At 45.8% G+C, this 11,985-nt stretch overlaps 1 long non-coding RNA gene across 1 annotated transcript; it reads right to left on the reverse strand.

Annotated features, from left to right (window-relative positions):
* Window positions 1-1,508: 1,508 nt before the first annotated feature.
* On the reverse strand, window positions 1,509-9,136 carry LOC120322698. The gene is made up of 3 exons (XR_005562536.1): window positions 9,030-9,136; window positions 7,476-7,581; window positions 1,509-1,573 (listed from the first exon to the last, which is right to left on the reverse strand). It is a non-coding gene; the product is annotated as an uncharacterized LOC120322698 (long non-coding RNA).
* Between the last annotated feature and the right edge of the window lie 2,849 nt (window positions 9,137-11,985).

Raw genomic sequence — 11,985 nt, forward strand, 5'->3', positions numbered from 1 at the left:
GGATAATGAAAGGCTTGATCCAAAAACATTCTTCATAAACTTTAAGAACAAGAGGAAAATAAGTTTTCCAAAGTTATTCTTTTTTTTGTAGCAAGGTGCAATACAGAAAAACAAGGGCATATTCCAGTGTCTCATTGGAGACTCATTTCCTGTTACTCATCTATTGTAAACTGTCTTAAGCACAAAGGGCTGAATATCCCCAAAAACTAAATGAAGAAAATAATTCTTCCATGATTCCATATTTATTCTATGTATTATATATCTAGACCTACTCTCTTCTCAGACAGACCTGCACACAACAGCTTACCTTTGCACATTCACCTTGCAGCCTATCTAGTTACCATTTACACCAACATATTTTACTTCCACCACGGCAGAAAACCAGGCTGCAGAGAGGCATGATTTTCTCCAGATGTGCTGACCTGACCAGGGTAGGGGTTGCAGGAAAATGTAACAGTCGAAATTGCTGTAGGCACCCCTGCAGTGCCAAGCCTGAGCATAACTCCAGCTTACCATCAGGGATCCCTAATCAGCCTGGTTCATAGCCAGAGGTGTCCTTTCACACTCCTCTTTGCAGATACTTCTGGGCAATGATTGTTGCCTATTCAGGGAGAGGTTTCCAATTAATTCCTTTAAGGCCACTCCCTTTCCTTTCTTCCTCCCTGGTTTTCCTTCTTTCTTATTTCAGATCCCATCCCTGCTGCTGGGTCACAGTAAAAACCCTCAGGGGCCACAAAAGCATTAGGACATTTCCCCTTTCCAGCCACTCATGAGCACTCAGAGTCAGAAAATACATGCTAGGCAGCCTGCAGCTCAGCAGAATCCGATTCGTCTTCACTCAGCATCCCCAGCCTCACAGCCATCCCCTGCCTGGAGAAGGGAGCCAGTTGAGCTGCCACTTCCCTCTCTCACAGCCCAAGTGACCTTAGTGTGAAGAAATGTTTTCCTGGTATTCAACCTACATTTCCCTTCACCCAGTTTATCCCATTGTTTCTGCTTAACCCTTTCCCAACAAGCCTGTCACCCTGAGAGGCTCTAGCTGTATTTAGCTGCCATACACAATTCTGATATGCTTTAGAAGCCGGTAATTCAGGTTAGCAACTTACACGGCACCCCAACAGACAGGTGTGTGTTCCAGCGCTTTCCAGATGTCCTTAATTTCACGTCCTGATTTACCCATTGACTTTCTGTTGGAAATCATCAACAAGAAAGGTAACACCAGTGGAGCAAACCTATGGAGCAACCCACTTGGGCACAAGGAATGAACTCCACTTCCACTCTGAGCCTTCTGCAGGAGCTGCTTTGTTTGTTTGCCCCATGCCTGCTCCTTCTCACATACAATATTCCCCATCAGAGCATTGCTGGTGTACATGTAAGGAATCAAAACACCAGCACAGCTTCTGCTTCAGATACGGCAAGACCATAAGAACTGGGAGAGGGTCAGTGAGGAATAAGACTTGTCTTTGGAGCTTGCAATTCCAAGGTGGATCTCTGCATATCCTTCTCCCAGGAACAGAGGTGTTACTGCTGCTGGTGTGGGGCAGTTCCTCTGAAGCCAGTTGGGACACGACACCTAAGGCACAAAAAGCATGGTTGTAGCCCTTTCAAATCGGATGTTAAGATATAATTTATCTGAAGGGTATTAACAGGGAAGGTACTGGGATGTTAGAAAGCACCTGCATGCTGTGACTATGGGTGACTGACTACTGCTACCTGCAAAATCAAAACCTGTTATTAGGAAAATTCCTGGAAATCAGTTTGAGCTTTTTCATGTTTCCTATGAATCCCCATTACTTCCTCCAAATGTAAACCATTTCTTTAAAAATGCCTGAGATGTGGATTAACGGAGGAATATTGCAGAATAGTGACTTCTGTGGGAACCACTTAACTACACTGAGCATCATTTTGTGAAGGCCAGAACTCCTTCTGCCTTGTGATCTTTTTAAACCCTTTAATGCTTGTCATACTCTCCAGAGAGCGCTTCATGTCCATACCCTTAACACGGGTATGTGAGACTTATTAGCTTTATACTGCCAGATCTCCCCCAGCCTTCCTTCCCAGTGATTTACCACCTTACCATAGCATTTCTTCAGCAAAACATAGTCCAAATTGGGCCCTGTGCAAAGTTTTCAACCTTATAGAAGCTGGTGGATTGATTAGCAGCTTTTCAGGGCTTGCAGATGCTCAAAGCACTGTTAAAGGGTTAATGCCAAGACTGTTTTCAGAGGCTGAAAGGAGGTCTGGGTATAACTTCCCTTTGTTTTCCTCCTTCTCCTCCCTTCCCCACCTTTCCTCCTGCTACTTCTTTTATGAGTATGTCTTTACTGTGCCTCAAAAAAAAAAAAATTGCCTCTCTGATGGCCTTGCTTTCCCCTGACTGCTTGGGGCCATCAGAGATCCAGTCAGAGGGTGGCTTTTGTAGTAAGGAAAGCTTCTTCCAGGCAGAGGAAGACACTGCCTGGGGCTTCTATATTCACAGCCTTTCTATTTCTGGCTCTCCCTTTTCACAGGGCTTTGTTTGCAAATCCCTGCTCTCCCCCCATGGGACATTAGTGAGCATACTTACCTCAGAAACAGAACAAACTGAAAAAAACCAAACCCAAAGACTGGCACAGCCCACTCCAGAGATGAGGGGCTTTGCATCTTACCTCTCTGCCTTTCCTACTTTCAGGAGACTAATTAATAGGAATGCCTTAACGGCTTAAATCCTTCTCTATGGATTTCAATTTGCCTCTTGAGGTAGAAAGTAAAAAGTAATCCTATTTTCAATATAGACAGGGGTAGACTGTGCAGATACTGAGTCCAAAGCAATGGGAGAAAGGTCACTGCAATAATGTGGTGCATAGGCTCAGAAAGCCCCAAGGAGCTGTGGGGAGCTGGCATCAGATGTTCAGGTAAACGAAAGGGCCCCAACCCTTCCCCTGATCCCTGACGGAAGGATTTCAGCCCAAGACATCAGCTCACAGCAGCTCTTCCCAACCCCAACATCAGAGATGTGACTGCCAACTGCACCCACACACTGGGTTGGGCGTCCCATCCCATCCCACCCCATCCCATCCCTTCCCTCCTGCCTTATGCTGTACAGTTGGGTATTGGCACTGCAAGCAGCAAACACACTCGTGGAAGCCAGTGGTCAGCCATCTCCTTCCATCCTTCACCACCTCTGTGTGTTCCAGGCCCCTCAGCCAGGTCTCACAGCATTGTCAGGGTGCCCTGCTCGGCCCGGCTGCAATCCTTTATCCCTTAACCCACACACCCCAATATCTATCACCACTGATGCTGCTGTGAACCCCAGCTTTGTGAACCATGCTTTGTGTGGGTTTAATGCTTTGCCATCTTTTGTCTTCCCAATTCAGCAAGTTTCTGAATGCTATGTTTTCTCCATGCCTGTCTCACACCCAGTGCAAGCATTCTGAAGGCACCGCCCGTTTAATTTTACAGTATATTGTAGCATGGTAATCTATTCTACAAGCAAGGGAGTTTAGTTAGAATAGGATCACACGCCCAGCTTGACACAGGATTTTGAGGCAATGTTAAAAGTTCTTGTCACCGCTTTGCCACAGTGCCTAAAACACATAGGAAGGGAAAAGCATTGCAGTCTCTCAGGATCTGCACAGGAAAATGCAGATCTGGATCTAACATGTCTTCTTCCTGAACCTCTTTCCTAAAAGTTTTCATCAGTCTTCCTGCAAAAGGTTTGTTTAGTCCAGTCCCATCAGTGAAGCACACAGTTAACTGCTCTTCCATCTTCTGAGGGCTACAAAGCTCCCTCCTGTAGATTTTCCATCAGTGGCCGTTTTGAACATTTTTTTTTCTGATGTCTCTTGAAACAAGCCAGTGTTCAAGCATGGCCTGTCTGACACCTATCCCAAGGTCAAGACTATTATATTTCACTCCTTGCCCAGGGCCGCTGAGGCAGTCACAGTTTGCACCAACCTTTTAGCATTTTTGCCACCTCCGGCCGACTGCAGCCTTACCCAGGAAGGTTTGCGCCTTGTCACTGATGATGCCTGCAAAGTCACCAAAAGCATATGCCACCTTCCCAGCCCTCCCCAGTGCTTTCCCAAATTTGCACTTGCTTTTTATAGCAAGGGCTTTTTATACTACTCCCTTCCTGAACTTGAAGCCAACTGGTCCTTCAGGTAGAAAGTTCTCCATCTTGGGTACAAATTTCTCCTGGGCCTGGCACAGCAACATTTTGATAAGTGTGTAGTGCTTTCCAGCAGCATGTGAAACCATCCTTTTCCCAGGAAGTGACTGTCAGGTTGCAATCTTGGATGATTCTCCAGGCTCCCAACTACCACCGAGAAGGTTTGATGTTCCCATGTGAATGCACACTCTCATTCACTTGCCAGCCAGTTACTGCTTTTTGATATCCAGCCCATCTCTTCAGTTCTTTTGACTTGAGCACACACATTTTCTCATCTGGCACCAAAGAGATAAGAAGATATTTGCATGCCAAAGTCACAAGTGTTTACCAGTATCAGCTGTTTTAATTGGAGCCACGTGTCCTGACAATTTCCCATGGCGCAACAACAGTCTTGCCAAAACCAGCTCTTGGTTCCCTAAACACTCGCTGCAGCAGGAACAGGGCTTGTCAGAGCAGAATCAAGTCCTTCTAATTTGACAGAAACCACTGAACAGCTCTGCCAGAGCAAAAATATTCCCCCACTGCTGGCCAGTGCCTGGATGAACACTGAACCCAGAGGTGAAGGACTTTCATAGCCCATTACCCAGCCTCCTGAGCCTTGCAGTTCCCAGCTGCCACACAGAACCTCAGTCACTGCTCTTTTTCTCCTTCGATCTCAGCTTGCAAACAGAGTGTGAAAACACATTTCCCTGTCTTCAAGTGCTTTTTTTCATTTCATTCTCAGCATATCTGCTTCTAGCCCATCACCTTGAGGTGCAGGGAAGAAGACACTTAGTATTTCTGGAGATGTCATGTTTAACATTGGGCATGATAGAAGCTGGAAATACACATTATCAGTAGCACTGGGGCATGAAGCTGAGAATAAGTAGTGTTATAACTTGGAAACTTCAGACACAGTCATGGAAAGTGGTGTGTTCTTTTATCTCAGCCTAACTCCCAGAGGGTTGCTGTCATACAAACTGCTTGCTGAAAACCGGATACATCTCAGTCTCACACAAGTAACAAGCTTAGCTCTTTCTCCTCCAGTTAAAATAATGATCAGAGATGGTTATTGGAAATGTCAGGAAGCCTTATTCCCATCTTAAAACTTTGCAAGCTTGCTGACCCTCCTGACTACCTACAAATGCAAGGGAAGCCTGACAGACCATGAGTGCCAAGGCAGAAAATCATAGAATTGTGTAGGTTAGAAAAGACCTTTAACATCATCCAATGCAACCAGTAATCCAGCACTGCCAAGCTACCACTAAACCATGTCCCCATTTGCCACATCTACATGTCTTATAAATACCTCCAGGAATGGTGACTCCAACACTTCCCTGGGAAGCCTGTTCCAGTGCTTGGCAACCCTTTCGGTGGAGAAATTTTTCCTAATAGCCAAACTAGACCTCTCCTGGTGCAACTTGAGCCCATTTCCTCCTGTTCTGGGAGAAAGGACTGACCCACACCTCACTATAACCTTCTTTCAGGTAGTTGTAGAGAGCAGTAAAGTCCCCCCTGAGCCTCCTTTTCTCCAGGCTGAACACTCCCAGCTCCCTCAGCTGCTCCTCATAAGACTTGTGCTCCAGACCTTCCCCAGCTCTATTGCCCATCTCTGGATACACTCCATCATCTCAATGCCTTTCTAAAGGTGAGGGGCCCAAAACTGAACACAGAATTTGAGGTGTGGCCTTATACCCTTCCCCTACCAGCAGTACAGTAGTATCATCAATAGGTACCAGAGAGCTTTGCAGATGAAAGCAGCATGTTATCATCACAACTGCACTTTTTGGAAAGCAGCCAGGAGGTGGCAAGGCTTAAGTTAAAGATTAGCAATGGAAATGAGACAGAAACACAGAGGACGGTCAGGGAAGTGAGGCAAAGTTATGTCTGCTGTAACCAACTCAGGCGAGGAAGTCCCCATTGCCAGCAAAAGCCCCTAGAAATGGATATTTAAAGGGCTGCCTAGAAGCATCCAAGAAGTTAGGCTGGGGATTACCAAACCTAATATTCTTCCTCCATGTGGATTTCCCCATTTTTACTTATATTTAGATGCTCAGGGCTAACTCTAAGAAATACCAGATAAAACCATGTTAAGCATGTCAATGGCATAAAGAGAGGAACAGGTTTGCCTGTTCCCAGTTCTCTGAACTCTTCTCCTAACCTGGTAAAGCCTAAGGCAGTATAGACACTGATGGAGAGACTCTAGTTTGGTAGAGCCAAGACCTGCCTTGCTGTCAGGGAGCCAGGTTGGCTACAACTCCATAGTCCATCCGCATGCCAAGAGCCCAGTTGTGCATCAGTCTTCAGGGAAACTTTGCGGTTTGATGGGTTCCTGAGCTAGGAAGTCAGCTTATGTCCTCCAGGAAAGCATCACTGCATCCCTCTTCACCCAGAGGGGAAACTCATCCTCACACACTGGGATACCTTTCTTGCAACTGTCTTTTGTGAGCATCTCTTTTGAGCTCCTTCTCAGTCTGGTTGACTTTCTAATAAAGTCAACACCAAAGATTTAGCTCTGGCCACAGCGTGGTTCCTGCCTTTATAGCAGAGGCCAGCGCTGCAGGTAACACCTCACTTCTGGGATAAGGATACCTATTACAGCACAAAGACTGGGAGATGGTACCGATGGTTCCTGCTGCAAACAGCTCTGTCTAATGGGTAGAGACCCATTATCCTCATTCATACAGAAAGCCACTCAAAGCCTGGAGGATAACAGGATTTTCCTGAAAAGGCTCTTGCTGTCCTCAATACCACACATCATACATACCGTGCTGCACCACCACACTTCTGCCCTAGCTCAGCACCACTGATCCTCACAGTATTGTCTCTGCACCACTGACCAGCATGTGCTCAGCACCAATTAATCTTCTGACGTCCAAAATCCAGTGCTGTCACATTACTCCTGGACTGCAAGATAATGAGCAGCAGGCTGCAGTAACTGAAGCCTCATTTAAATGCTGCATGCCCACTTGCAGGAACTGAAAACACACCAAGTATGAAGGACAAGCAAAGAGAGCAAGGGAATTACTTGGAGCACTCACAGCAGTTTAAAGGGAGCAGGCACGGAAGTTTTGCTTTGGTAGAGGTCCTGCAATCTGGATGACACATCTCCATGTGGTGTGCATCCTCACTTGGATCAACACCCTTACAGGGTACTTCCTAATAGTCTATTGATTTCAACAGATGTCCCAGTAAATGTGTTACAGAGGGAACAACACCCCAGCAGCAATTGCAAGCTCATGTGCTGACACCTCACTGTTTGGTGCAAGAGAGAAAATGAGTTTTGAGAGGGTAAGTTATTGGCAGGTCAATGGGATGTTTGTAATTCTGGCAACAAGTAGCCTACCTCAGAGCAGGGGTAACAGGAGCAGGGGCAGCACAGCCTCCCCTCTGTGATCTGTCCTGAAAACGGGGATCACCTCCTGGTTCAGCTTCCCAAGGGTCCTGCCAGCCTTAAAGGAAACATCACTTGTCAGCCTCAACTCTCCCGGGGTAAGGCATGTCCCAAAATTCACCTGCCTGCCAGTCCCAGGTAAGAGACAACCATGGTCCAGTTAAAGCACCAGGCTTGGGAAACACAGTGAGGGGCAGAACAGCTCAGCCATGTGAGGAGGGGTCTGGCAGGCAGCATTCCTTGGGAGCACCTCTGCTGAGGAGCAGAGCAAGGACTGAATTACTATTCTGGGGCTGTTTGTGCTTCCTGTTTGGTGTGACAGCCTCAAAGGGGAGTTAGCATACAGGGTTCCAGACACGTCATCCCATTGTTCCTATGCAGTCAGGAGGCTGCTGGGGAGAGAGGAAGAGATAGCAAAGCATCCCAGCAGGATGCCCCAGCCACAGCTCACAGTGCCAGTGATGGTACTTTGAAGGGAGGCAAAGCAAACAGCATGGTGATGTTGGTGATTTTTCACCTCCTGCCACGGGAGCAGCACAGTGAGGGGCAGTCAGATGCTGGGAGCACATCTTCTCCCTCCCTGGGGGGTCTTCTGACAGTGGAAAAGGCAAAAAGGACAGGGGAAGATTTTTTTAAGGGACATCAGTAAATCTCTCTGATTATATTCTTCACCTGTGCTAGGAGAGACCTGCATCTCCTGGGGCTGCACAAGAATGAATGTGATAAAGATGATGAAGCACCAAGATGATAAAGTGATGGGGGTTGTTCAAATTCTCACACAGGGAGAACTCTCTTTCAACTCAATCAGCAGTGGAAATTGTCTTGATGACCATGTCTTCCTAGGTTCTGAAGTCTCTCTGTGCTTGCGGGACTGTATTGACTTGATGCTGGTTGCATCTCAGTCACTGTTTTCTCACAGATTGGGACTCAGAATTTCCCATGAACAGCATGAAACAAACTATAAGTATTTTAGGCAAAATGCACACATACACAGCCTGGTCTGTGAGAAAAATCCAGCCTCCACATTTGGACAGTTAGCTTCAGAGGACCCAGAATTTCACCTGCAGTATTTGCTGATCTATTGAGCAGTCATGGACTGCTTCATTGAATGAGAACTTCTGCAGCTCTATACCTTTGGCATGGTTTTATACATGATGTTTTAATAATTTTTTGTTGTTGTTTCCTTTCCCCATTTCATTTCCTCTTTAAATTCCAAGACAACTGCCTGTGTGCAAGGATAGCAGCTGTTTTATTCCTGGAATTAGCTCTCAGTTACCGGACAGACAAACACTGGGCTTTCTGCAGGAAACTTGGCTTTCCTGATTTGTTGCTGTTTTCCTTAGGTTGAAGTTAGTACCTATTAGAGCCAAAACAGACTTTTGGGGTTTTGTCTATGGAAAGAAAGAGTTCACTCCTTGTCAGCAGCAATGTGGGACCTTTCAGAAACAGAAATATTTTCACTTCTTGGTTTCAGCAAGACATTTTGGCAACACTATGAATCCAAACCTTTGGCAGAATCATGCAGGCAGTGAGACAGAGACTTCATGGAAATATGAAGAGCAAAGGGGATCAGAGCTCAGTGCTGCACCGAGGGTGCAGGAGTCCTTTCTGCACAGCCAAGCTGTTGGCAGAGCCGCTGGCACAAAGGCACTGCAGGAAAGGGCTCAGACTGCAGTACCTGGTTTTCATGTCGAACAGTTTCTCACATCACAATGGCTACAGCTCCATAAGTGTCCTGCAGAACTGCAACACTTCATACTTACACACACAAAACCCCCAAAATCCATTCTGGAAGTTTGGCATTTGTATTTTGAATCAACAGCAAAGCTGTGGAGAGAGCACCTCCTCTGTGATAGCTGAGAGCTTGCCAGGAAAAGATTAAAGCCACCAGGTTCCATGCATGGGGAAGCGTCTTGGTTAGCCAGAGGGCTATTCCAGAGGGCTGGAGGAGATTGGCACTGTGCTTACATTGCCATGGGCCTGTTGAAACCAGAACAAATGGTGTGACAGAGCTTATTTTTTGCCCAGCTAAGTCCGAACACAATCAAAATAAGTGCTGAAACCTTTGGGTGCTGATCCAGTACTGAGTGAAGCTTCTAAAAACATTAAGTTTTCCTGTCTCTGGCTATATTTACCTCCAGCCTTGCTCGGTGACCACTGTGAGGAATGAGGGGACAGACTTACAGTACTACTGAAAAGTGCTGTAAAGGCTTATGGCCTCTAACAAAAAAGCCCAGAGGCATTTTCTGGAGGGAAAGGTGCATCACTTGAAAGAGAAAAGATAGATAATCTTTTCATTTTTAGTTTGGGCATCCATCCCACCTCAGGTCTTTATAACAGTCCTCCCCACAAAGGTAGGTGATGTCCAGGTCAAGACAAACTCCTCTCCTGCCCTGCTGCTCAGCTGCCTTTCTCCTTCCCTTTTCTCTTCGCCATGTCAATGTACAGAATTTGGCTGGCCCTGAAGCTTGCACTCTTTGTGACTCACACCTGCCCTGCACACGCTTCTAGGGCTGACAAGGGCCCAAGAGCTGGGAAAGTGCAAGTTACAAGCGAAAATAAAGAGAGAAGAAAGAAAAAGAGCAAGGGTGGAGCCTCAACATCTCCTCCTGTCCCATCCTGGAGCCACCAAAGGCTTTTTCAAGCTAAGGCTGAAGGCTAGGACAAGTACAAGTGTCTGCAAATCAGGTGTCCGGATAAAAAGGGGGACAGGTTTGGTTTTGGCATTGAGTTTTTCCAAAGTCACAAAAACCCAACTGCATAAGTATGGCTTTGATTATGCATCTTTGTGTTACTTTTTCTGCTTGTTTTTGGTGTGACCTGGGTTCTCTTTTCCTTCCATTTCTGAACCTTCAGCATACTTTACTATCTAAAGATTTTCTCGAGGGGGGGAAAGGGTTGTGGGGGGAAGGGACTGGAAATGCTCTTTTTCATTTAAAAGGAAGCTGAGACTCCCTGACAATGCGATGACTCCAGCAGCTGGGCTTTTAAGGACAGTCTGGAAATTACTAGACTCCTGATAAAATCATAGGAGTTGGCAAGGCTGTATTTCCCCTGCACAATTACAATTTCTTTGCCTGTGGGTATTGCTGTGTTGAAATGCCTCTAAAGTTCCTGCTATGTCATTGAATTTGCATGCATTTCTTTTCGGTTCTTTCCTCCTCCAGCCCCTGCTAGAGAGTAGACATTCCTGAAAATCAACTAACCACACTCCCATAACTTTACAGCCTGAAGACCTTGAAGCAAATGAGCCTTGAAGAGTAATTGTACCATTACAGGCACCAAATGATGCTGAATTATGCAGCACTTAGCGGACGATCCTTAGTGGTTTGATTTGGGGAAAAACGTTGGATAACATGAGAAAAAAAAGTCCACTTCTGAAAATGATACAGCAACGCTAGTAAAACTCTCTCACTGTTTTGAACTCTATTAGCAAAATAACATGGGATTAAAGAGTTAAACAGTTTAAACAATTAAACTTCCACTGGGAAAGGATCTTTCCTGTACCCTGTCATCAAATCTATCCCCCAAAGCATATCTGCGTTGCTGTATGAGGTGCTGAGAGTGGCTACACACCAAATCCGAGTACTTCAGGTAACAAGCATCAGCCAGGATGTACCAGGTCTTGCAGGCAGACGTGAGCCAATGTTCCATTCTGGTGGCTCAGATGCTGTGGGATACATGGACCTTAACCAAGATGCATCTTCCTAACAGGATAAATTAAATCCTATTGACTGTGAGAGGTAATTTTTTCTATTTAGAAAACATCTCAATAGTATTATCACTAACTAAGCCAAGAGAAAAGGAGAAGCAATAGAAATAATGAAGGAAACACACTGGATATGTGTACAGGCGTGTCTGGTGATGTATGTTCATTGCAGGGGGTTGGACTAGATGATCTTTAACGGTCCCTCCCAGCCCAAACCATTCTACAATTTTATGTTCACTAATCATTCACCATCTCTGTGTGTTCACATGAAGGATATTTCTGTATGTTCTATGAATGACCTTGATTACTTTATTATTATTATTATTATTATTATTATTATTTCAGCTCTTCACAGGTAGGAATCAAGCTGAAATTAAGTGGTAAGTAAGCAATTAATGTAGAAAACAAGCAGTTTGCTCAAGATCACACAGGAAATGGGTGAGAACTGAGGGACGGGAAGCAGACTGTCAGGTGCTCATGGCTTGCTACAAACAGCTTAGCATGGCACAGGACCTGAAAAACACAAGGCTGCTGCAATGTTTGGAGGTCATCTTCACCAAAACTTTGGTGTTTTTCATGAAGAAGAGCTTGGTAACGAAGGTGGGAAGGGAATGGGGGAAAGTCTGTTTAGGCCCTCCCCTCTACTTCATGGGTGCTTGTTAGCAGTGAGAGTGATGGACGGGGCAGTAGGAAGAGCAGAGGCTTTGATGGGTTGACCAAGAAATCTCCAAGAGCAGCAGTACATGAAGGACC

The sequence above is a fragment of the Pipra filicauda genome, unplaced genomic scaffold (assembly GCF_003945595.2).
Source record: "Pipra filicauda isolate LSUMZ 115617 unplaced genomic scaffold, ASM394559v2 scaffold143_size2779998_pilon, whole genome shotgun sequence".
NCBI lineage: Eukaryota > Metazoa > Chordata > Aves > Passeriformes > Pipridae > Pipra > Pipra filicauda.